This window comes from Macaca nemestrina, chromosome 2 (genome assembly GCF_043159975.1).
Source record: "Macaca nemestrina isolate mMacNem1 chromosome 2, mMacNem.hap1, whole genome shotgun sequence".
Taxonomy (NCBI): domain Eukaryota; kingdom Metazoa; phylum Chordata; class Mammalia; order Primates; family Cercopithecidae; genus Macaca; species Macaca nemestrina.
Genome location: NC_092126.1, coordinates 27,602,840 through 27,628,525, shown reverse-complemented (window position 1 = coordinate 27,628,525; position 25,686 = coordinate 27,602,840). Strand labels below are relative to the sequence as shown.

General features: G+C 37.1%; 1 long non-coding RNA gene across 1 annotated transcript in view; it reads left to right on the top strand.

Moving 5' to 3' along the window:
* Positions 1-3,101: 3,101 nt before the first annotated feature.
* Positions 3,102-25,686, top strand: part of LOC112427891 (uncharacterized) — a 163,922-nt gene continuing 141,337 nt past the window's right edge. Inside the window, exon 1 of the long non-coding RNA XR_003019651.2 lies at positions 3,102-3,259. This is a non-coding gene — a long non-coding RNA (uncharacterized lncRNA). The remainder of the gene's footprint in view (positions 3,260-25,686) is intronic.

The following is a 25,686-nucleotide window of genomic DNA, read 5'->3' as shown; positions in this document are numbered from 1 at the left end:
CTTGTTTTATGAATCTGGGTCGACCAACGTTTGGTGCATATGTATTTAGAATTGCTAAGTCTTGTTGTTGTATTGAACCCTTTATCATTATATATTACATTTCTTTATCTGTTTTTACTCTTGGTTTAAAGTCTGTTTTGGCTGATATAAGAATGGTGACCCCTGATCTGTTTTTATTTTCTGTTTCCATAATAGGAGCATGTACGTAAATTTGTTTTTGTGGTAGCAAGTATCTTTCTTTCATTTCCATGTTTAGAACTCCCTTAAGAATCTCTTATGAGGCTGGCGTAGTGGTAATGAATCCCTTTAGCATTTACTTGTCTGAAAAAGATTTTATTTCTTGGTTAGAATTTCTTTTCTTTAGGGATGCTGAGAACAGGCCTCTAGTCTATTCTGGCTGTCAGGTTTCTGCTGAGAAGACCACTGTTAGTCTGACGGGGTTCCCTTTGTATGTGATCTGACCATTTTGTCTAGCTGCCTTTAAGATTTTTTCTTTAGCTTTGACCTTGGAGAGTCTGGTATCTATATGCCTTTGTGATGTTTGTTTTGCATTGTATATCATAGGTGTTCTCTCAGTTTCTTGTGTTTGGATGTCTACCTCTATAGCAAGATAAAATAAATTTTCTTGAATTATTGCCTTAAATATGTTTCCCAGTTTGTTTACTTTTTCTCCTCCTCTCACAGGTATGCCAGTAAGTCTTAGATTTCATTGTTTTAAAATTTTCAAAAAAATTTTGACTGAATGTGCTAGTTTGAAGAACCAGTTCAAGCTCTGAGTTTTTTCACTTCCAGAAGCTCTGATGCATTTCTTTTTTAGATGCTTGTCTCTTTCTTCTTTTCCTGAATCATTGAGAAGTTTCTCTGTGTTGGTTTTTAACTTTGTCTTGGATCTCATTAAGCTTTCTTGCAATCCATGCTTCACATTTTCTGTCATTTTTGAGTTCTCATTTTCTTTAGGGACCACTGCTGCAGAGCTGATGTGATTCTTTGGTGATGTCACAATATTCAGATTTTTCATGATGACAGAACTTGTGCCCTTGTTCCTTCTCATCTGGAGGCACTGGCACTTCCAATTTATGTAATTATTTTCATGTGTGTTTCTTTCCTTATAACATTATTGTTTTCTTTCCCTCTTTTTCCTCTTTGCCTATGGGGTGTGACTGTAGAGAATGTTGGGTAGAGTCTTTTGGCTTTGCTTCTACAGTCCTATGCACTTCTGTCAGCAGGTTTTATGTTGGGCTGTGCAGCTTGACCTATAGGCCAGTAGATGGCGCTTACAGATAAGAACTAGCTATGGCCAATGTGGATGAGTATATACTGGATCTTTGTTTAGTGGGAGACGCTCTCTGTTGAGAGCCAGCTTCAGGCAGTGGGCTGACCCGTGAAGTGAACAGTGATATGAGCTCCCTGATAAACCCTGTAGGAGGGGATGAAGATAGGGAGGGCCAGATTAGGCAGGCCTGCCTGCAGGTTCCCTGATGGCAAGCACAACCACTAGCACTAAGAAGGAGGTCCAGTGAGTAGCCACCAAGTTCTTGGAAGTGTACATAGGCATGGAGCTGGGGAGATCGGAAATCTCTTTGACTTCAAGTCTCTGCATGAGGGTGGGGCAGCCTAAACTCCTGTTCCAGAAGAATGGGTGTTCCAGATGCCTGGAGATCTTCCTGGGTGTGGAGCATAGAGGGTCCTGCTGCACCACAATCTCTGCACAGGAAGGGTGGGGGGACTCAGGCTGCTAATCCACGTGAACAGGTGCTCCAAATGCAGGAGACATGCCCGGACATGGAGCAAAGAGGTCCTCACTTCACTACAGTCTCTGTGAAGGGGGAGTTCAGGCTGCTGATCCAGGTGGGTGGGTACTCTGCATGCCAAGAGGTTCTTAGCAGACTTTATTACTTTCAGACAGTATAATTACTGTCAGAAATACCATAAATGGCAGGGCATGCTGTGTACTATGATTCCAGGTGGTGCCTTTTATATGATGATCTAATTTAGTCTCTATGTTAATGGAATCCCTGGAGTTGTGCAGGGCCCTGCTTTCCCAAACTTACATGGCAGCCTTCATACTGTTGAGGTCACTGGCCATGATGTGACTCCCAGCTTTCCCATAATTAACTGCTTCCTGCTCCAGGCTATTTTGTATTTACTGATGTTTTCTAGAGCCCGTTTATTTCTATGACTTATTTAGAATCCAGTGTTTTTTCACCACTAAAAATACTCTGTCTTTATGACCAAGAAGAGTAAATGTTGGACAGCAGTGTTAGATATGATGATAGCACTGTTTATTTTTGAAGTGTTTAGAGATAAACCTTGATGGAGGCAAAATGAAGAGTAAAAGGAATTTGGCCTAAGGATTGCTAACTGTGTGACCTTGAGCAAGATGCTTAACTCTTTAGAGCCCTTAATTTTGTTGTATACAGAATAGAGATAATAATGTAATTGCTTTTCTTTTGGTGAAGATTAAATGAGATAATAGATGTAAAGTGTTTGAAACAGGGTCTAACACTTATTAGCAGTATGTATTAGCTGCTCAAAAGTTGTAAGTTGTCTTATCATCCTTTTTATCTTGATTGTTGAAGTTTTTAAATTTGATACATTAAAGATTTCATTTTTTGGGGGTATAGTAAGTCTTTTATCATTATGTAGTGTTCCTTTCTGTATTTAGTAATTTACTTTCTTTTCTCTGAAGTCTACTTATCTGCTATTCATACAGCTATACAGCTTTTTTGTGATTGGTGTTTTCATAGTATGTATATTTTTCTTCTATTTACTTTTTACCTACCTTTATCAATATATTTGAAATGAATTTCTTGTAGACAGCAGATAGCTGACTCATTTTTGAACTATATTCTGGTAATTTCTGTTTTTTAAATATAAAGCATTTATATTTTAATTGGTATCTTTAAACCCTTCATATTTAATGTAATTTTGATGTCAGGATTTAAGGCTGCCACTTTATTGTCTTGTTTGTCTTGGTTTTGTTTCTCTCTTCTTACCTTTCTGTGGGTTACAGAAATAATTTCAGTGTTACATTTTTCCTTATCTGTAGTGTGCATATATTTCTTTGTATATGTTTTAAAAATACTTTTCTTAGTGATTGCTCTAGAGATTACCCTATATTCCAATTTAAAGTTACACTAAATTGTATACATGAAGCTGGAATCAACATACTCCAAATCTGCTTCACATTTTCCTCCCATCCTACTGGACTGTGGGGAGAGAAAAGTAGACATTCAGTGATATGGATAAGCCTTCTCAAGTAAGTGTGTAAATTATATAATTGAGTGTGTATTTTAAACTAGAAAAATATGTGTCATTGTAAAAATAAAGGGAAACTCCTTACTTCTTATTTGCTGTTTCCCATTCTTTTTGATACTTATCTACACATAATCATATGAAAATTCTTCTGTTATTTTTTATTTTTTGCCAATGGAGTGTCACTCCATCACCCAGGCTGGAGTGCAGTGGCGCAATCCTGGATCACTGCAACCTCTGCCTCCCGGGTTAAAGTGATTCTCCTGCTTCAGCCTCCCAAGTAGCTGGAACTACTGGCATGTGCCACCACACCAGCTAGTTTTTTTCTTTGTTGTTTTCTTTTTTTTCTTTTTCTTGTTCTTTTTCTTTTTCTTTTTTTTCAGACAGAATCTCACTCTGTTATCAGGCTGGAGTGCAGTGGCACGATCTCGGGTCGCTGTAACCTCCACGTCCTGGGTTCAAGCAATTCTTTTGCCTCAGCCTCCCAAGTAGCTGGGACTACAGGTACACGTCACCATGCCCAGCTAACTTTTGTATTTTTAGTAGAGGCAAGGTTTCGCCATGTTGGTCAGGATGGTCTTGATCTCTTGACCTCGTGATCTGCCTGCCTCAGCCTCCCAAAGTGCTGGGATTACAGGTGTGGGTCACCACGACCAGCCTAAATAGAATTTTTTATTAGATTTATTTTCAGTATTCAAGAGCCAGGGCACTGGCAGATTTCATGACCAAATATTAGAACCATGACAACTCAGGAAACAGAGTCTATTTCTTCTAAGTACCACCTATTTAGAGTCAGAAGGAACCTCCCGTGAATTTTGCAGGAATTATTTCCTTGCTTTAAAAAGTATCATCACAACCTTTTGTGTCTTAGTAAACAAAATAGTCCATTTTTTTTGCCTGTTTTTGAACTATATAGAAATGGAAACATACATTTATATTACTTTGTATTTTGATGGTTTTTGCTCAGTATTATAGCTATGAAATTCATTCATGTGGTTTTGAGTAGATATAAATCAACAGGAAAAAGAAACATAGCTCAATAGGAAAATTGGAAAAAGACTTAAATGGACATTTCAAAAAGAAGGAAATTCATTGGTTAAAAGTTATATTTAAAAATATACCACCTCATTTATAATCAGGAACATGCAAATGAAAACCACTATGTAATACATCCACCAGATTAAAAAAAAAATGGAGCAACACTATGTGTGAGGATAAAGAGCAGTAAGAATTTTTTTTTTTTTTTTTTGGTGGGTAATTTGTGTGATTTCATAGGAAGACTGTCCTGTTTACTGTCTGCCCTCTGTTTGGAGGCATCCATGCGCAGACACAAGCATGGCAGTAAGCAGGACTTGCCAAGTCTGTGGCCATGTATTTGCCCCTTTCTCTAATGAAGATGCAAGGACTTCAGAATAAGCTCATTTTATTGTTATTATTATTATGCTTTAAGTTCTGGGATACATGTGCAGAACGTGCAGGCTTGTTACATAGGTACACACATACCACGGTGGTTTGCTGCACCCATCAACCTGTCATCTACATTAGGTATTAAGAGCAGTAAGAATTTTTATGTACTACTGATAGGTGCAAACTTTAGTACAACCATTTTGGAAAATCCCCTGGCATAATGCTGGGTAATATACCAGAAATTCTTCTCTTCTGTATATAATATAGAAACACTGGGATATATGTAAATCAAGATTCTTGTGCAAGAATATTTATAATAATATTTTTCACAGTTGCTCCAAATGGGAAGGAACTGGATGAATCAATTGTAGTAGATTCATAAATAGAAAACCATACGGCAACAAAAATAAGCAAGCTACATGCACTTTAGATTTCTGTGAATCAAATTTATTGCTTTCTTATCCATTTCATCAGTTTTCTACTGTATCTAGTGACATTTTGGGAATTTACTTGAACTAACATAAACTATAGAAATTTTTTATTTTGCATATTTTGAACCTCATGGCTTACCATATATATACTAGCTTCTTAAATCAAATGTTTTATGGCATTTATTTCAGCTCAAAGAACAAATCAAAGTAGAAAAATGTAGTGCTGGGTTCGTTGGCTCTCAACAGGTCAGCACAGTGCAATCCTGCCTGACATGCACTATGACCCATTTGCCTTTGCAAAAGGTCACTGGGAATTTCAGAAAACAAAATGCAGGCAGAGATCAAACTAGTAGGAAGAATTCAATGGAAAGGGAGAACACTAGCCAATTTGGCATTATTTTGAGAAGCTTTACCTATACCTTTTTTTTTTTTTTTAAACTTGTGATAAGGCATAAAAGCTGGTGAATGGGTTTTAAACTCTTAGAGTCTCCCTCTCTCTTTCTTTTCCTTTCTTTTAACCGTGAAGAGTTGAAGAGGAATGGGGAAAAGGTAAGTGCTCCCTCCCTAGCCCCTCAAAATCCTGGTGGAGCACTAAGCGTTCTACAGCTGGTTTATACTTAGAAGATTTCATGCAAAGTTTATGGAAAGTAACCTGATATTACACCATAGCTTTCTTCAACATCAGTCAGCAACTGTTCCAACAGCAGTGCATGTTTACAGGGATGGTTTTATGTAACTAGGCATTGCTGTCTGGCAAAGCTCTGACACGGTGCCTCCTCAAGTTCTAACTAATTAGTGTTAGAGATAGTAATAGGAGCAATTTGCTCACCTGCTTTTGATAGCATTTGCTAAGTTTTCTAGGCATAAGTACCAGATTTAAATGGCAGCATACCAGGATTATAGGCATATTGGAGAATTTCAATTATATTTCCAAGGGAGAATTTGGCTTTCAAACTCAAGCTTCCATTTGTCTCAAAGTATAAAATCACTGTACTGCATAGTAAATTTGTTGTAGTGCCTTCTGAAAGGGAGGAAATTCAGACTATTAAATGAAGATTCACAGAATTGTCTACTAGGAGATGCCCCAATAACTGTCTGCCTGATCTTATACCCTCTCCTTCGCTTGATCCAAGGTCCGCTCCTCAGCCTGCTTGACTGAGACATCTGTAGTTAATCTGAGTTCACTTGGTGCTCCCCTTCTGGAGTGGAGGGTTTAACATTAGTTTACCAAGTCTGATCTTGACACTTATGGATAAGTCTCCTGCAATATGGACCAACGTTTCTTAGGTCCTGAGTGTTTGCTCAGTGTTGGATTTTAGGTCACCATATCCTCATCAGTCACTGGGTGTTCACTTTTCCCATCTGTAAAATGAAGAAATGGGACTACGTGGCTCTTACATCTGGATTGGTTAACTTAGACCTGAGCTTGTCTTTGGACATGAAGCTTTTTCTTTTTCTTTTTTTTTTGATGGAGTTTCGCTCTTGTTGCCCAGGTGGGAGTGCAATGGCGTGATCTCGGCTCACTGTAACCTCTGCCTCCAGGTTCAAGGAATTCTCCTGCCTCAGCCTCCCAAGTAGCTGGAATTACAGCATGCACCACCATGCCCAGCTAATTTTGTATTTTTAGTAGAGACAAGGTTTCTCCATGTTGGTCAGGCTGGTCTCGAACTCCTGACCTCAGGTGATCCGCTGGCCTCAGCTTCCCAAAGTGCTGGGGTTACAGGCCTGAACCACCATGCCCAGCCCTGACATGAGGCTCTTTACTACTGTCTTTGCGATGCTAAGTTCTTCCATTCAGACTGAGACTCGTCAGACTGGAAAAATACTCTAAAGAGCAAAATCCCCTAATATTCTGCCTTACCTTGGTGAAACATTTCATTTCATAAAGATCCAGCAAGTCTTGCACTAGAGTATATCCTGAATATTCACAAAGACAGCTAACATGGACAACAGTTTAAGGTGTTACTTTCTATTTTTAAGATTGGGAGTTCCTAACTTTAGGCCCATGGACTATGAAATCTGTGTCTGTGTATATGTGTATGCACACATTTTTTATTGTCTTTTGGAAAAGAGGGTCTGGCGCTTTTGTCAGTGTCTTTACCAAAAGACTTGAGAACCTCTGAATTGAGTTTTTTGCATATTAGAAAGGCATACGTTTAGACACAGTTTCTAAATTTAGTTAATGAACTATATATTGAGCATATGGAGACATATGTTAAGCAAAAATCTTCCTACTTTCTTTTCAAACTTCAGTATTTTAATTTTAATGTAGCAAATATTTTCATAATTGAATTTATTTCCCATCAATATTGGTTTCTATCTCCACTCCATTTTCCTTCCCTGCCTTGCCTCTTTCTTCCTCTTTCCCATTGTTTCTTTGACCTTCTTTATTCTTTTCTTTTTATTCTATTCCCTCTCTCTCCTCCCCATCCAGTTTCTATATCTCTATTCTCAAATGGTTTTACAGCAGAAATGACACTTTCTTCACTACTGTATTCTCAGTCCCCAGGAGACTTCCTGGTATATAGTAATATGCCATTTAGTAAATAAATACATGAATGAAGCATCCAGAATGCATGCTGTTCTTATTCTATCAATTATGAGGCAATCAGGTTGAATGTAGGAGAGTGTTGAAAGTGAAAGTGTTTTTCAAGAAGGGTTCTGAGTGATCTGTGGATCAAGAAAGTGAGATTTGCTAAAAGTCTTTCCATGTATGAGAAAATCCCCTGGGTTTTGAGATGTTTATTATGGTAGCCAGTTTCCAAGATGGCCTCTAATGGCTTCTGCCGCTATTCACAACCTTTTGAATCCCTTCCATTGTATCTAATGGTCTCTAATATTCACGCCCTTTTGTGCCCCCTTCCCATTGTATCAGCATCGGGCTGTGTGACCAATAGTGTACAGGAGAATGACGGTATGTCACTTCTGCAATAAGTAATTAATACAGTTGTTGAAGTGACATGTTTGGGTGGTGACAGACAAGTTAATGATCTGATATTAGCTCATGAAGCTGAAGAACATCTACTTTTGCTTTTGCTGATTAATACTCAGGTTGGGGCAGTCACAAATCTTACAACTATGTTATGACCTTGAGGAAATAACTTCCCTCTTTGGAATTTCTTTTTATCGTATGTATAATGAAAAACATAGATATTCTAATACTATGTAATTTTTCTAGTATAGTGTGTGGAATTTATCAGTTTTTTGATTGAAAACCTGAATTACTGGAAAAGAGGAGCACCTTCTTTAATAGATATTACATTCATTGATGCTGACTGAATTTTAAGTTTGGCTTAATGTGCTTTGAGAACTTCTTGAGAGTCTGATATCTTTTGCTGATATTTTTGATGGGTGAAATTATTTTGTTTAAAATAAAGAGTAAAGAAAAGGGGAAAAAAGAAAAATGGCATAGGGTTGATCACACCATTTCATGAGTTTATGTGGCATGACTTTTAATTTTTTTTTTTTTTTATTTCAATAGGTTTTTGGGGAACGGGTGGTATTTGGTTACATGACTAAATTCTTTAGCGGTGACTTTGTATGATTTTGGTGCACCCATCACGCAAGCAGTGTACACTGTACCCAATGTGTAGTCTTTTATTCCTCACCCGACTCCCACCCTTTCCCTGAGTTCCCAAAGTCCAGTGTATCATTCTTATACCTTTGCATCCTTATAGCTTAGCTCCCACATATGAGTGAGACTATCTAATGTTTGGTTTTCCATTTCTGAGTTACTTCATTTAGAATAATAGTCTCCAATTTTATCCAGGTTGCTGCAAATGCCATTATTTCTTTTGCTTTGCAGAAGCTTTTAGTTTAATTAAGTCCCATCTATTTATCTTTGTTTGTTGCATTTGCTTTCAGGTTCTTGATAATGAAGTCTTTGCCTAAGCCAATGTCTAAAAGGGTTTTTCCAATGTTTCATGGTTTCCATTTTTATGGTTTCAGGTCTCAGATTTAGGTTTTTGATCCATTTTTAGTTGATTTTTGTTGTATAAGGCAAGAGATGAAGATCAAGATTCCTCCTTCATGTGGCTTGCCAATTATCTCAGCACCATTTGTTGAATAGGGTATCATTTTCCCACTTTATGTTTCTGTTTGTTTTGTCAAAGATCAGTTGGCTGTAAGTATTTGACTTTATTTCTTGTTTACCCTTCTATTCTGTTCCGTTGGTGATGTGCCTATTTTCATACCAGTACCATGCTGTTTTGGTAACTATAGCCTGGTAGTATAGTTTGAAGTTGAGCAATGGGATGTCTCCGTTTTTTTCTTTTTGCTTAGTCTTGCTTTGACTATGTGAGTTCTTTTTTGGTTCTATATGAATTTTAGGATTTTTTTTTCTAGTTCTGTGAAGAATGATGGTGGTATTTTGATGGCAATTGCATTGAATTTATAGATTGCATTCGGCAGTATGGCCATTTTCACAATATTCATCCTGAACGTGGATTGTGTTTCCATTTGTTTGTGTCATCTATTATTTCATTCAGCAATGATTTGTAGTTTTACTTGTAGAGACTTTTGACCGCCTTTGCTAGGTATATTTGACCGCCTTTGCTAGGTATATTCCTAAGGATTTTATTTTATTTTTTGCTATCGTAAAAGGGGTTGAGTTCTTTATTTGATTCTCAGCTTGTTTGCTGTTGGTGTGTAGTAGAGCTACTGATTTATCTACATTAATTTTGTATCCTGAAACTTTGCTGAATTCATCTACCAGCTTTAGGAGCTTATTAGATGAGTCTTTAAGGTTTTCTAGGTATATAATCATATCATAAACAAGCAGTGACAGTTTGACTTCTTCTTTACCAGTTTGAATGCCCTTTATTTCTTTCTCTTGCCTGATTGCTCTGACTAGGACTTCCAGTACTATGTTGAATAGAAGTGGTGAAAATGGGCATCCTTGTCTTGATTCAGTTCTCAAGGATAATGCTTTCATCTTTTCCCCGTTCAGTATAATGTTGGCTGTGTGTTTGTCATAGATGTTTTTTATTACCTTATGTCCATTCTATGCCAATTTTGCTAAGGGTTTTTACCATACAGGATGCTGGATTTTGTCAAATGCTTTTTCTGCATCTATTGAGATGATCTTGTGATTTTTGTTTTTAATTCTGTTTATGTGGTGTATCACATTTATTAACTTGTGGATGTTAAATCATCCCTGTATCCCTGGTATGAAACCAACTTGATCGTGGTGGATTATCTTTTTGATATGCTGTTGGATTCAATTAGCTAGTATTTTGTGCTTTTTCAGACTTTTTGATGTAGACATTTAATACTATGAACTTTCCTCTTATCACTGCTTTTGCTGTATCCCAGAGGTTTTGATAGGTTGTGTCATTGTTACCATTCAAAGAATTTTTAAATTTCCATCTTGATTTTATTATTTTCTCAATGAATATTCAGTGGCAGGTTATTTAATTTCCATGTATTTGCATGATTTTGAGGGTTCCTTTTGGAGTTAATTTCCAATTTTGTTCCACTGTGGTCTGGAAGAGTACTTGATATAATTTTGATTTTCTTAAATTTACCAAGACTTGTTTTGTGCCCCATAATATGGTCTGTCTTGGAGAATGCCCCATGTGCTGATGAATAGAAGTATGATCTGCAGTTGGTGAGCAGAATGTTCTGTAAATATCTGTTAAGTCAGTTTGTCATAGGGTATAGTTTAAAAAAATCTATTTTTTTTTGTTGACTTTCTATCTTGATGACCAGTCTAGTGCTGTCAGTGGAGTATTAAATTCTCCCACTATTATTCTTTTGCCATCTATCTCATTTCTTAGTTCCAGTAGTAATTGTTTTATAAACTTTGGAGCTCCAGTATTAGGTGCATATATATTTAGAATTGTGATATTTTACTGTTGGACTAGTCCTTTTATTATTATAAAATGTCCTGTCTTTTTAAAGTGTTGTTGCTTTAAAGTTTGTTTTGCCTGATATAAGAATAGTTACTCCTACTCACTTTTGGTATCCATTTTCATGGAATATCTTTTTCTACTCCTTTGCCTTAAGTTTATGTGAGTCCTTATGTGTTAGGTGGGTCTCCTGAATACAATAGAAACTTGGTTGACGAATTCTTATCTGTTCTGCCATTCTGTATCATTTAAGTAGAGCATTTTGGCCATTTACATTCAACATTAGTTTTGAGATATGGGGTGCTATTCTATTCATCATGCTATTTGTTGCCTGAATACTATTTTTTAATTGTGTTATTGTTATATAGGTCCTGTGAGATTTATCCTTTAAGGAGGTTCTATTTTGGTGTATTTTGAGGATTTGTTTCAAAATTTAGAGATTCTTTTAGCCATTCTTGTAATGCCAGCTTGATAGTGGTGAATTTTCTCAGCATTTGTTTGTTTCAAAAAGACTGTATCTTATCTTTTATGATGCTTAGTTTTGCTAGATACAAAATTTTTGCTGATAATTTTTTTTGTTTAAAGGGGCTAAAAATAGGGCCCCCAAACCATTCTAGCTTGTAGGGTTTTTGCTGAGAAATCTGCTGTTACTCTGATAGGTTTTCCTTTATAGGTTACCTGGTGCTTTTGCTCATAGCTCTTAAGAATTTTTCCTTTGTCTTTACTTTAGATAACTTGATGACTATATGTCTAGGTGATCTTTCTGCAGTGAATTTCCCAGGTGTTCTTTGAGCTTCTTGTATTTGGATGTCTAGATCTCTAGCAGGGCCAGAGAAGTTTTCCTTGATTATTCTGTCAAATATGGTTTCTAGACTTTTGGATTTCTCTTCTTCCTGAGGAACACCAATTATATTTATGTTTGAACACTTAACCTAGTCCCAAGCTTCTTGGAGGCTTTGTTCATTTTGTAATTGCTTTTTTCTTTGTCTTTGATGGATTTGATTAATTCAAAAGCCTCATCTTCAAGCTCTGAAGTTTTTTCTTCTGCTTGTCCAATTATAGTGCTGATACTTTCCAGTGCATTTTGTGTTTTTCTAGGTGTGTCCTTGATTTCAAGAAGTTGTGATAGTTTTTCATTTATGCTCTCTATTTCACTGAAGAATTTTTCTTTCATATCCTGTATCATGTTTTTGATTTCTTTAAGTTGGAGTTCACCTTTCTCTGGTGTCTCCTTGATTAGCTTAATACTTGCCTTTCTGAATTCTTTTTCTGGCAGTTCAGAGATTTCATCTTGGTTTGGATCCATTGCTGGTGAGCTGGTGTAATCTTTTGTACTGTTAAATAATCTTGTTTTGTCATATTACCAGACTTGTTTTCCTAGTTCCTTCTCATTTGGGTAGACTATGTCAGAGGGAAGATCTGGGACTCAAGGGCTGCTGTTGAGATTCTTTTGTCCCACATAGTGTTCCCTTGATATGGTGTTCTCCCCTTTCCCCTAGGGATGGGGCTTTCTGAGAGCTGAACTGTAGCGATTGTTTTTGCTCTTCTGACTCTAGCCACCCAGCAGAGCTACTGGCCCTGGGCTGGTACTGGGGAGTATCTGCAGAGTCCTGTGATGTGATCCATCTTCAGGTCTTTCAGCCATGGGTACCAGCACCTGCTCCAATGGAGGTAGCTGGGGAGTTGAAGTGGACTCTGTGAGGGACCTTGGTTGTATTTTTGTTCAGTGCATTGGTTTTGTTTTGGTTGGCCTACAGCCAGGAAGTGGGGCTTTCAAGAGTGCATCAGCTGTGGTACTATAGGAAGGAAGCAAACTCGCCCTAGGGTTGCCGGGTTACATATTCAGGTTTCTTAGGCAGTGGGAAGGGCCATAGAACTCTCAAGAGATTGTGTCCTTTGTCTTCAGCAACCAGGGTGGGTAGAGAAAGACTACCAGGTGGGGGCAGGGATAGGTATGTCTGAGGTCAGACTCTCCTTGGGCGGGGCTTGCTGCAGCTGCTGTGGTGAATTGGGGTGTGGTTCCCAGTCCAATGGAGTTATGTTCCCAGGTAGATTATGGCTGGCTCTGCTGAGTTACGCACGTCACCAGGGAAGTAGGCGAAAGCTGGAAGTCACAGGCCTCACCCTGATCCCATGCAGCCTGTAGTCCTAAAGGCCGATCTCACTCCCACTGTGTCCCCCCTACAGCACTCAGTCTGTTTACAGGCAGCTGGTGACCAGGGCTGATAACTTGCCCCAGACCATCAACCTCCCTTCTGAGAAAGCAAGCTGACTCAGTTTTTGGGCATCTCAGTGAGCCTGTAGCAGGGATCCACTTCCTTCAAAGGGTCTATGGATTCTCTCAGCTTTCATGGTATATTGCTGTGGTAGTTCTTGGAGCAAAAGTTCACTATGTGAGTCTCCACATGCTGCTCTGTCTGAATAGGAGCTGCAAGGCCTGCCTTCTGTCTGCCATCTTATCCCCTCAATACATCACCTGTAACTTTCTATTCTACCTGTATCTAAATGTATATCTTTTTCTGTATCTGATTTTATAGCTATATATGGACATGTAGTCTGTCCTTAGAAATCCCATCCACTTATGATATTATTATTATAATTGTGGGAAATTTCTTGTAAATTTTAGTAGGCAATCTTTGTTATATGGAAATCTGTTAATCTGTGTATTTTAGGAAGTTTCACCAGAGTGAAGCATTCATCTACTATTTACAGATAAACAAATCAAAATGAACATAACTTGCAACATCATTTTTTAAGACTTGAAAAGCTTTATCAATAAATGATACTGTTGTCCTGGAATGTGTGCAGTGTAAATGCGTTTTGTGCCAGCCATACATTAGACTCTCACAAGGGCAAGGGAAATTGAAACTGTCTTTCTAATGGATCATAAATCTTGAAAATGATTTGAATTCATGGATTAAATGTCAGCTTTGGAAGCATTTGTTGATTTATCTTGAATCTTAAAGAACATTTCTATGACAAATCAAATTAGTACATTTTCATATTCTGGATTATAGTTTTCCAGAATGATATTCTTCAAAGAAATAATATGACATGTTAATTTTTTCCCTGTTAGATGATGATGATGATGATGATGATGTTGATGAAGCTTCTCTTTGTTAATTAGAAGACCCTTGGAGACTAGACTATGTATGAAGCTAAGTGTTGAATTAGAATATAGAGATTATAATTTAAATAATGGATTGCACCTCAGAAACACCAAATTGAATCACTTAGTGAGTGGCTAACTTAGTGGCACTGGTGTGACTGAAGTAAAATCAGAGATTTTATGTAATTTCTTTAGTGTTTCTCTCCTCTACTTACCATTCCTATGAAGGAAATTATGACTACTTTTTTGACTTGGGATGACTTTGGCAACTTTAATGTGTCTCTTTTTATCCAAGTTCAAATTACAAGCATTCTGTGAAAAGAGCAGCTTCCCTTTTGGTGCAGAAAATTGCTCTAGGCCTGGCCTCTCATCCTTTCATTCAAAATCTTTAACTTTCTTTGAGTCCCTCATCTCTTCACGCATTTATACCGTCTCTTTTGTCTGAGTCTCCACAGACTGATAATGTTTTCCCTGGGTGATGGTCATCCTTGGGATAAAGAAATATGAAATACAAGGAATATTTCATACTCTTTGATTCCCACTTTGTAGTCTGAGGAAAAGTTATGCCCCATCCATGTCTGACACTTACTCAGATACTTTCTGAGCCAAAACCCAGTGCTCTCCTGTACAGCTTAAATAAGCGGATAGGCTGAGCTAATGGGTTTGTTCCATGACCAAATGACCATCGTACAATTTCAGGAAAACTTAGGGGATGATACACATTTCCTTCAGTAGTTGGGATTTTAGAAACAGTCCAAGTCTTGGTGATATAAAAGTTGTTAGTTTTTGTAACAGGTTTAGGCTCAGGAATTCAGGTGCTCTGTGGAGTTTTAAAGAAAAGGGGTGAATTGTGTCTTAAGTTGATTGTAAAATATCACATTGAGATGTTTGACACATGACACTTTGGCCAGACTTTCATGGTTAATCAGGTGCAATCAGCTTTCTGCTCTTCAATAGAATACTCTAGTTTTGATGCTTTCAGAGGTAGTGGTTTCTGTTGCTTTTTTGTCAAGAGTATCTTAATTTTCACATGTACGACCACTTGATGACCGTAATATTATTTTTCCTTCTTCTACATAGGGAGACATGATAATGATCTCTGTCTTCATCAAGCCAGAATGGCACAGGTAGTCAGGCTTATAAGTGCTGGTTCTCATCTTTTTAGTGGAGAAACATTGAGCTACATAGATTTTGCTATCCTTGATATCTGAAAATTGTGAACTTGCATTATTTCCTTGATTCACATGAAGATTAGACCATTGTGATTAAATTTCTTGTGTGCCTGTATTGTTACAGCATCTCTCTGTTATTTGATATTCTGTGAATTGTAACTCTTTTTCTGAAGGAAATGTGATATTATTTATTTATACAGTTTATTAGGGTATAGTTGATATACAAAAATGGTGCACATTCAATGTATACAAGTTGATGAGTTTGGACATATGCATACACCTGTAAAACCATCATTACTATCAGAGTAATCAACATACACAACGCCTCCCAAAGTTTTCTTGTGCCCCTTTGTTTTAAGAACTCTTTACTAACCAGCATTTCTCCTCTAATGTGGAGCAGGCTGACTGATTTACAGATTATTTATTGCAGCTAGTTTCTTCTGTCTTGGTGTCACATCACCTCTTATCACTACTGCATTCATTCATTCATAACTACATATCACACATCTACAATACCCCAGGCACCATTCTAACTTCTGGGAATACACTAGTGAGTGAAATAGGGAATACACTAGTGAGTGAAATAGATGAAACTACCTGCTATCATGGCGCTTACAGTGGCAGCTGCAACTTATTCAATATAACCTCTGCTCCTGCCCTTTTTTTCTTTTGACCTAAGAGTTTCAATCTCAAGCTCTTCCTATAATCGCTTACTTCAACTGTTAGATTCTCTGAGATTGCCTCTCTTCCACCAGCCAGGCTCTACCATAAAGGACATTAAGTGTAGGTTCCTAAACTGCCATGAATATGTAAGACATGTTCTTGGTGTTTCAGTTTATCAATTTGAAATACACTTTCTAGATAGAAGCATTAAAACAATATAAAAAACAATGATGAGGGTCTCTAGTATTATTAGTATGTTTCTTCAGCTACATTTTGGGTTAAAAATATTTGTTTGAACTGCCCTGTGCCCTAAGCACTGTTTTTACAAATGCATCCCTGGTTTCCAACCAGATACTTTTCAAACAGATTGGTGGAACCTGAGTTGTCAGCTGGAAATTTCTTGTGCAATCATAATTCAAGATTGTAATGATGACCTTGGAGCTCTTTAACATTCAGACTTGGCTTTTGAATGAAAAAGGAATGATTACCTTTTCTTTCTTTCATCTATTTTTAGATTTATTTTTCTATATTGTATTTCTTTAAAGAGTGATAATCTTCTATACAGGATAGATAGAATAACTCAATTGATCACTCCCCACTAAAGCCTCTGTCATTTGACCAGATAAGATAACAAAAAGTTTACTGTACTCAAGAGCCTCCTTTGGTAAAATAGAAACTTATGATTCTAGGTTATCTTTGAAACTTGGGAAAAGTAAGAGAGATGAATTGTTTCATCTTTCTGTCTGAACACCCTCTCAAGAAAAAAAATACTTTTTGAAAAATGAGATAAAATGGTGTCTAGTGAGTCATGATTTCAGGTTAGTGCAAGTCCCAAGCACTCAGGAGGGTCTACTTTGTGCGTCTCACTTAACAGTACACATTCATAGGACTCCTTCAGTTCCCTGAGTGTAGTCAAATTATCTGGTACCTAATCAGTTCAGTGGCCTCATCAGACCACACAAGAAGTGAAGGAGGCACAGCCACCTTAAGAGCAGCACCTGGGCATCACAGGAAGCTTCCAGCTACTGAGCTCAAGCCACTGATGCCTCTCTTCTGCCTTTTCATTGCTGTCTGTGTTTAGATTGTGGGAATGTATGTAGAGAATATGCATTGAGGATCATGGACCTTATGAAAAGGGGTTGATGGTGAAACTTGGACTTCAGGAGCCTCTTTGTTTTTGCTAAACTTTCCTGGGCAAAAGCTCTGGAGAGAAACGAAGGAGGGACTGGCAGTGTTGAAATCCCTTTTACTTAGACTATTGCTTGTTCTCTGTTTCTCATTGCAGGCTGCAGTGTGGTGTGCAATCTGAAACAGAAAAGTTACAGCTCTTCTGTTAGGGCACCTTGAAGTGGGTGGACATTAGGCTTGGATAAAAGAAGCTCTGGTTCTCGTGTAGAAGCATAAAATCTGGAGTCAGGTTCTGAGCAATTTCACTTCTAAAAATTTATCCTAAGGAAATAATGCTGATGGGGACTATGACTTTTCTGTCAATCTGTAGAAATACTGCCAGGGTCAGAAATAGAGTGCAGTGGTTATGTGTATGCTGTGGAACTGAAATGTCTCAAGTTCAAGTTTAGTTCTGTATTTTACTGAATGTGTGACCTTGACCATATTGTTTAACTTCTTTTTGTCTGAGTTTATTTCATTTCTAAAGGGAAGATTTTCATTGTATCTATTTCATAGGATTTGGGTACACATTAAATTAGTTGAAAGTTGTAAATTGCCTACCACAATGCATTACACATAAACTGAATAAACATTAACTATTATTATTATTATCATCAGGTGGTTTATCACAGCATCATTTATAAGAATAAAAAATGGAAACGACATATCTAAAGACAAAAGAAACCATTAAATAATGATTCTTCCATATAATGTGAGACTTTACAGCTATTAAAGCTGATGTTTCATAAGACTCTTTAATGGCATGGAAAAATATTGCTTAATGGAAAAAACAAGTTACAGATGTTATTCTTAGGGCAAGTCCATTTGTTAAACATATTATGTAGATACATACAGAAAAAGATGATGGAGAGTATACACACAAAGTGTTAGCCATACGATCACAGATGACTTTTCTTTTTGTCCTTAGTTTTGTTTTCTATCATAAACAAGTGTTAAATTTGCAATCAGAGAAAAGCATATATATTTTATTAGAGCAGCAACAATTTGGTTTCAGAAATTTAATCTGTCTATAAAATGGGAATAAAAGTAATGCCCATGTCATAGGATTGTTGTCAGAGTTTTCAACACATTGGTTCTTCTTCACCCTGGCCTGCTGGGCCACCTGATAGAATGAGCCCAGTAATCATCTTCCAGCACATTCTCCTGACTGACTTGCTTCATATCATTTCTCCCTCTCTGAAATTAAGCTTGTTTATTTGTATTTTTTTTCTTTTTATCTTTTCTCTCTGAAATGAAAACTCCCTATCTGAGGGATCTTATCAGTCTTGTTCACAGCTGAAGTGCTTAGAATATTGCTTGGTAGCTCAGGTATTCAATAAATAATTGTTGAATGAATAATGAATATCAGTAAGTTTTGCAAAGTGCTCTAGAAAAATGTTAACTGCTGTTATTAGAAACAGTGATGTATTTCACTCCACATGCCTCAAAAAACTAGATCAAAAAGCTTTTCTCCCGTGCAGTGAATATGTAAAATGCCATATCAGTAGCATCTAAGTGCTACTCCATGTCTTACTCCAGGCTTCCTACATGCCTGGCCATGTTTTCAGGAATAAAATAGTTATCTAGTTTAACTACTTGCCTTGTTATCTTGTGTAATCCTCACAGCAATAATACGAGGTCTGTTACTTCCTTGTTTACAAATTCTGCAATTTTGCAAATGAGGTAAAAAGCATAAGGAAGTCAAATAACTTGCTCAAGTTCACACAACTAATAGAACATAGATTAGGATTGACACCCAGGGAATCTGGCTCTTATTTTGTGCTTGTAATCACTACCCTATAATACCAATGCCAGGGATCTCTAAAAATTATCTGTATGTGGAATTATGCATACATTTGTGTATGCAGACTCAAGTCCTCAGGTGATTGCCAGTTCAGAGTCAGGTCAAGTTGTTTAGTAATATCAAAAGAGAAACAAATTGTAAAAATTTAAAATGTGAAAAATAGAAAGAATAAATCAATAAACCAAACTTAATTCTATAGTATTTTATGCTTAAAAGCAGCTTTCACCTAAAGAATCTCTTTTTATTGATCTCAAGTGTCTCGAATTCAAAACTAATCTTGGAAATATTTTATATTCAAAGGTTAATGGCCTAAATATGTAAAGGGCACTTAAAAAGCAACAGAAAATCACTAATACTCTAAAAAGAAAAAAGAAATGGGTATACTGAAACAGAAAATAAGAAATGCAAATGACTTAAATACATGAGGAAATGTTTATGTTTACTATCCAAAAAATTAAGGCAAATTAATACAACGCTGCCATTGTTGTCAAACAAATTGTTAAGCTTTACAAAAAGTATAATTTTTGGCCAGGCCTGGTGGCTCACGCTTGTAATCCTAGCACTTTGGGAGGCCGAGGTGAGGAGATCATGAGGTTAGGAGTTGAAGACCAGCCTGGCTAACATGGCGAAACCCCATCTCTACTAAAAATACAAAAAATTAGCCAGGTGTGGTGGTGCATGTCTGTAGCCTCCAGCTACTCGGGAGGCTGAGGCAGGAGAATGGCTTGAAGCCAGGAGGCAGAGGTTGTGGTGAGTGGAGATCGCACCATTGAACTCTAGCATGGGTGACAGTGCAACACTCCATCTCAAAAAAAAAAAATTTTTATATATATATATATTTTTATATATATGTATATAATGTTTTATGCTGGCAGGGACTAAGGAAATGGCACTCATAAATGTCTAGGGGTATAAATTAGGATAGACTTTATGGCAACTAATTTGTCTTATTATTTTAATAATCCTAAAACATCCATATCCTATGCCTCATTAGTTTTTCTTTGAGGAAATAATCAGAGATGCATAAAGTATTTTTACTCATCCTAGTTTTATTTATAATTATTTACAAATGAGAGAGAGAGTTCTTGACCAGCAAATTAACTGAGAAATAATTTAATAAATAATTGTATATATTTAAAAATGTTTTCAATCTACTAGAATAGTGCTTATGATTAAAAGCTGTGTGAAGAAAAAAAGCAGGGACCTAACTACCAAAATCATATTAAAATGCATATGCATGAATAAAAAAAGTGTGGATGGATTTTCAACAAAGCACCCACCATAGTTTCTTCTGAATACAAGATTGTCTGCTTTTACTTTTATTCTTTGTTGTTTTTTCTGTATTTTCTATTGGTTTAAACAATGATCAGAAAAAAATAAGCGTTATTAAAAATAAATGTACAGCACTAAATGATAGTATGTTACTGTTTTTTCTCAGCACAAAGTCCATTTTAACAGTAGCTTTGTACTGTTATGCCCAGACTGTTTGTTCCCCAAAGAAGACCACCAGAGTCCAGAGTCAAAGCCAAGCGGCAAGGATCTTTACTACAAGTTCGAACTTGGTCCCTCCTTTACACAGTATACAAGAGGGCCCCGAACAATGCGAGCGTTTGCTTTTTATAGCCCGAAAGTTGTAGGGGAACAAAGAAATTCCTGCGCTTTCAGTAACCTTGAACGGCTGTCTCCTTATCGGAGACTTTCCAGGTGGTGTTTGTACTGAGCTCAGGGAGTTTGAGAGATATATGGTGGTGGGATGGGAGGATGGGATGTGTTTGTGCTAGGCTCAGGGAGTTTTGAGCCCGGGGCTGAGGAATGTGCCCAGCTCCTTTCAGTACCAAGAAGTAGAACTCTTGTAAATACAGATTTAAAGACATTAAACTTTGAGATCCTTGCCAATTAAAAGGAAAAAAAATGTTAAGAGTATGAAAAACAGCGTGGAAGTTCCTCAAAAAGTTCAAACAAACAAACAAACAAAAAACTATCATACAATCCAGCAATCCCACTCCTGGATATACATCCAAAATACATAAAATAAGTATCTTGAAAACATGTCTGCATTTCCATGTTCATTTCAGCTTCATTCATAATAAGCCAAGACATGGAAACTACCTAAATGGCCATTGACGAATGAATAGATAAACAAATGTGGTATATTTGTACCATCGAATATTATTCAGTCATAAAAAGGACTAAAATCCTGCCATTTGCAGCAAAATGGATAAACATTGAGGGCATTATGCTAAGTGAAATAAGTCAGACAGAGAAAGACAAATATTATACGAGTTCACTTACATGTGGAGTCTGAAAAAAAACTCACAGAAGCAGAGAGTTGAAAAGTTATTGTCAAAGGCTGGAGGTTGGGGGAAATGAGGATATATTGATCAAAGAATACAAACTTTCAGTTATAAGATAAATGAATTCTGGGGATCTCATGTATAGCATGGTTGGTGATGGATGTGTTAATTTGATTGTGATAATAATTATATATGTATATCAAATCACATTGTAAACCTTGAATATATATAATGTTCGTTTGTCACTTAAATACTAAAATGCAAAAATAAAAAAGTTTAGTAATTCAAGACCGAAAAATGACAGTCAAATTCAAGCATTCCAAATGTACTTAGAATTTTATGAAAGTGTTATAGTGAAAATAAAAGAACAAAAACAAAGAAATAAAGTCCTTCTGGAATCTGCAGAGAATTTTTTCATGTAGTTAGATACCATATAGTCACCATATTGGGGTGGTAGGGGTGAGTCTTTTCAGTCTATTATTAAATACCTTTTCTGCCTCATTGCTTTCTTTTTAAAGCTTCATTGCTTTTGTCCCAGTTTTAAACACCATTTTGTTACCTCTGTTCTGCCAAAAGTTAATGCACCATTTATATACAATCCCTTTCTATGGCCTACCATTCATCTTCACTATATAGCTCACACATGCAAGCATGTGAGTGGATGGCCCATCCACCTGCACAGGTTTCAGCTCATCACATATTTCTTTCTGATCTTTGAGGGCTATCTGGTTCTGCTCCCAAGATACTGGCTTTTCATTCTCTGTTTTTCCTTTTTAAATCATTTGTGCCTATTCCTTGTTTTAATTGGTTACTACTGTGTTAAGAATAATTTGGCAGTTGGGATAGCAAGAATGAATCTCTTGATTTTGTCCTAACTGATTTTTATATCAGCTAGGGTAGATTAAGTTATACTACGGTAACAAACAATCCCCAAATCTCAGTGGCTTAAAACAATGAAGGTTTATATTCTTGCTTATACCTCATATCTATTGTAGATTAGCAAGGGCCTCTGCTTATGTAATCTTTTAACACTAAACTCTGGTACATAGAGCAGCCATCATTTGGAATATTGTTACTTGCTCCGGCAGAGGAAGATAAAACCATACAGCACCCCACACTGGCAATTAAGTGCTCTGGCCATGAATTGACACATCTCAGCTTTGCTTATACCTCAATAGACAGAACTAGTTCCATCACTCCACCCAGCAACTGAGGGTTGGGGCCAAAAATAGCCCAGAAAGGAGAGAGCTGGGAATAGTTAGGAAGCAGAATCTATAGCTACTTACTTCTTTTTCTAAAATGAAATATTTTCGAGACTGCTTTGAGTGATTGTTGAGAGCCAGTTGCCCCTATTTAAACACACGTATGCATATCAGATTTTAACAAAACCAGCGAGCATTTTGATCATCTGCTGGGTGTCAGATACTGTGCTAGGTGCTGGGGACACAGAAGTGAATATAATGAAACACAGCTTGAAAAACCAACCAGTCTCGTTGGGAAAAAGAAGCATCAAACTGAGTAACTATAAAGCCACCTATGTCAAGTGCTTTAAAAGAGGTATGAACCAAATTGCATGGAAGCACAAAGTACAGTGGAACCTATGTAAGCCCCATCCATTCAGGCATTATTGACAATCAAATGATGGATTTATCATGGGAAATAGAATAGGGGCCTCAGCCCTCTACATTTATTTCACCACTTCCTCCTATACATACATCTACATGTAACCCACACATCAGGTGTCCCCTTGAGAGGTAGATGAGTTTGAATTGAGCCCACAACTCGGGGTCTAGGGAAAAAGCCAAATCCAATTATAGGATTGCTGCAACTTTTAAGGAAGCTTACATTCTCCTTGTCATCCTTTTTTTTTTTTTTTTTTCCTGTGGGGTTCTGCTTCCTACACTGTGTTTCATATTGTGTTACTCCCAAATGTGATCTGCAGCTCATTTGATTTCCACAAAAGAAGCAATTTATACCAAACCTTGTTTGTACAATAGGCTTCACAGAACATTTGGTGGGAAGAGTGGGGCAGTAAAAAGAGAGACATGCATTCTGCAACACAGTCAACTTCAAATGAAATACGAAACCATTCTGAAAATGCTCCAAACCAACACAGCATAGGAAGGAGCCCCAGTGGCCCTTCCTTCTACTTAGTCTCTTCTTCTCCCCATCTTGGGGTCTTTTCTTTCCCTCCTTTCTCTTCTCTCTTTCTGATTTATTTATTTCTGGTACCAATTAGAAGAGGCTAGGTTATTGCTGCAGTAATAGGCAATCTCCCGAATTGTACTGGTGTAAAATAACAGGGTTATTTATTGCTCACATTACAAGTCTATTGTTGATTATCGGGGGCTCTGTTTCATAGCATCCCTGTACATCAAAAGCAAAAGAAATGTTTGTACTTACATGGCATAATGTACTTACTGCTCATCTTTTGAGTCCAGGGTTCTAGCCAAACCTAAATCCTTGTGAATTTACTTTATCCTGACAGAATTCTCATAGTATTTTCCCAAATCAACATAGTTACATCTCTGAGATAACCTGTGATGCCAACTGTTTAGATAATGTATTTTTCTTAAATATCAATTTACAATATATACCTGTTTACAGGACTGGTACGGTCCCCTCTTTTGGAAGTCTGGGGAGGAGACTTGAGCCAGAAGAAAGCACGTTTAGCAGGTTAGATAATAAAATATGCATGGAGATCTATCTAAACATTGGTTTCCCAAGTACTGGGCCTTCGATGTTACAGGTTTTTTACTTTGGAATGTCCTTCAACTTGATTGTCCTGTGGCTGGCTCTTTCTTAAATTGCGTTCAGTCTAAACTTAAATGTTGCTTGTTCAGAGAGATTTTTCCTGAATGCCATACCTAAAAAAGATGCCCTATCTCCCTATACATAGATATCCCATATTATCGTCATTAAGGGATTTGTTTTCATCTAAAATCATCTTGTTTATCTGTGTTTTACTTATTTACTATTTTCCCCCACTAAAATAAACTCCATAAGGACAGGAATCTTGTTATTCTTGCCTATCCTTCTATTACATTTCTTAGAATAGTTTCTGACACATAGTAGTTACTCAACAAAATTTGTTGTGTAAATGAACGTTTGTTGCATAAATGTTCCTCTGGGCAGCCCTGTAATTGAAACACGTATGTCGTGATCTCTTTTTGTTTTTGTTTTGAAATGAAGATTTACTCGAGCTTACGAATTTACAGCTTAAAAGAAAATAAAAAATCTCCAGATCCCCAAACTGCTTATGCCAAAAGGAAAGTTAAGCCTGGAGGCTGAGTCTTGCAACACTGCCTCCCAGTGTTGGAAGCTAGCTGCTACTAGCATTGTGCATTAGACAGACCTCCAAGGAAACTTTTTTAAGGATTTATTGGAAAAATTGATGAAATTTAAATATAATCATTATATTAGAAAATAATGGTGCACAAATGTTTTCTAGTTTTGATAATTGTACCTTGATAAAGTGACATATGTGCAACTTATTCTTTTTTAAAATTACTATTTTTTTCAGTTTTCGTATTTATTTTTATTTTTATTATTATACTTTAAGTTCTAGGGTACATGTGCGCAACGTGCAGGTTTGTTACATATGTATACATGTGCAATGTTGGTGTGCTGCACCCATTAACTCGTAATTTACATTAGGTATATCTCCTAATGCTGTCCCTTCCCACTACCCCCACCCCACGACAGACCCTGGTGTGTGGTGTTCCCTACCCTGTGTTCAAGTGTTCTCATTGTTCAATTCCCACCTATGAGTGAGAACATGCGGTGTTTGGTTTTCTGTCCTGGCAATAGTTTGCTCACAATGATGGTTTCCAGCTTCATCCATGTCCCTACAAAGGACATGAACTCATCCTTTTTGATGGCTGCATAGTATTCCATGGTGTATATGTGCCACATTTCCTTAATCCAGGCTATCATTGATGGACATTTGGTATTGTACAAGTCTTTGGTATTGTGAGTAGTGCCACAATAAACATATATGTGCATGTGTCTTTATAGTAGTATGATTTATAATCCTTTGGGTATATGCCCAGTAATGGGATGACTGGGTCAAATGGTATTTCAGTTCTAGATCCTTGAGGAATCGCCACACTGTGTTCCACAATGGTTGAACTAGTTTACAGTCCCACCAACAGTGTAAAAGTGTTCCTATTTCTCCACATCCTCTCCAGCACCTATTGTTTCCTGACTTTTTAATGATCGCCATTCTGACTGGTATGAGATGGTATCTCATTGTGGTTTTGATTTGCATTTCTCTGATGGCCAGTGATGATGAGCATTTTTTCATGTGTCGGCTGCATACATGTCTTTTCCAATTCTGTGAAGAAAGTCATTGGTAGCTTCATGGGGATGGCATTGAATTACCTTGGGTAGTGTGGCCATTTTCATGATATTGATTCTTCCTATCCATGAGCATGGAATTTTCTTCCATTTGTTTGTGTCCTCTTTTATTTCACTGAGCAGTGGTTTGTAATCCTCCTTGAAGAGGTTCTTCACATCCCTTATAAGTTGGATTC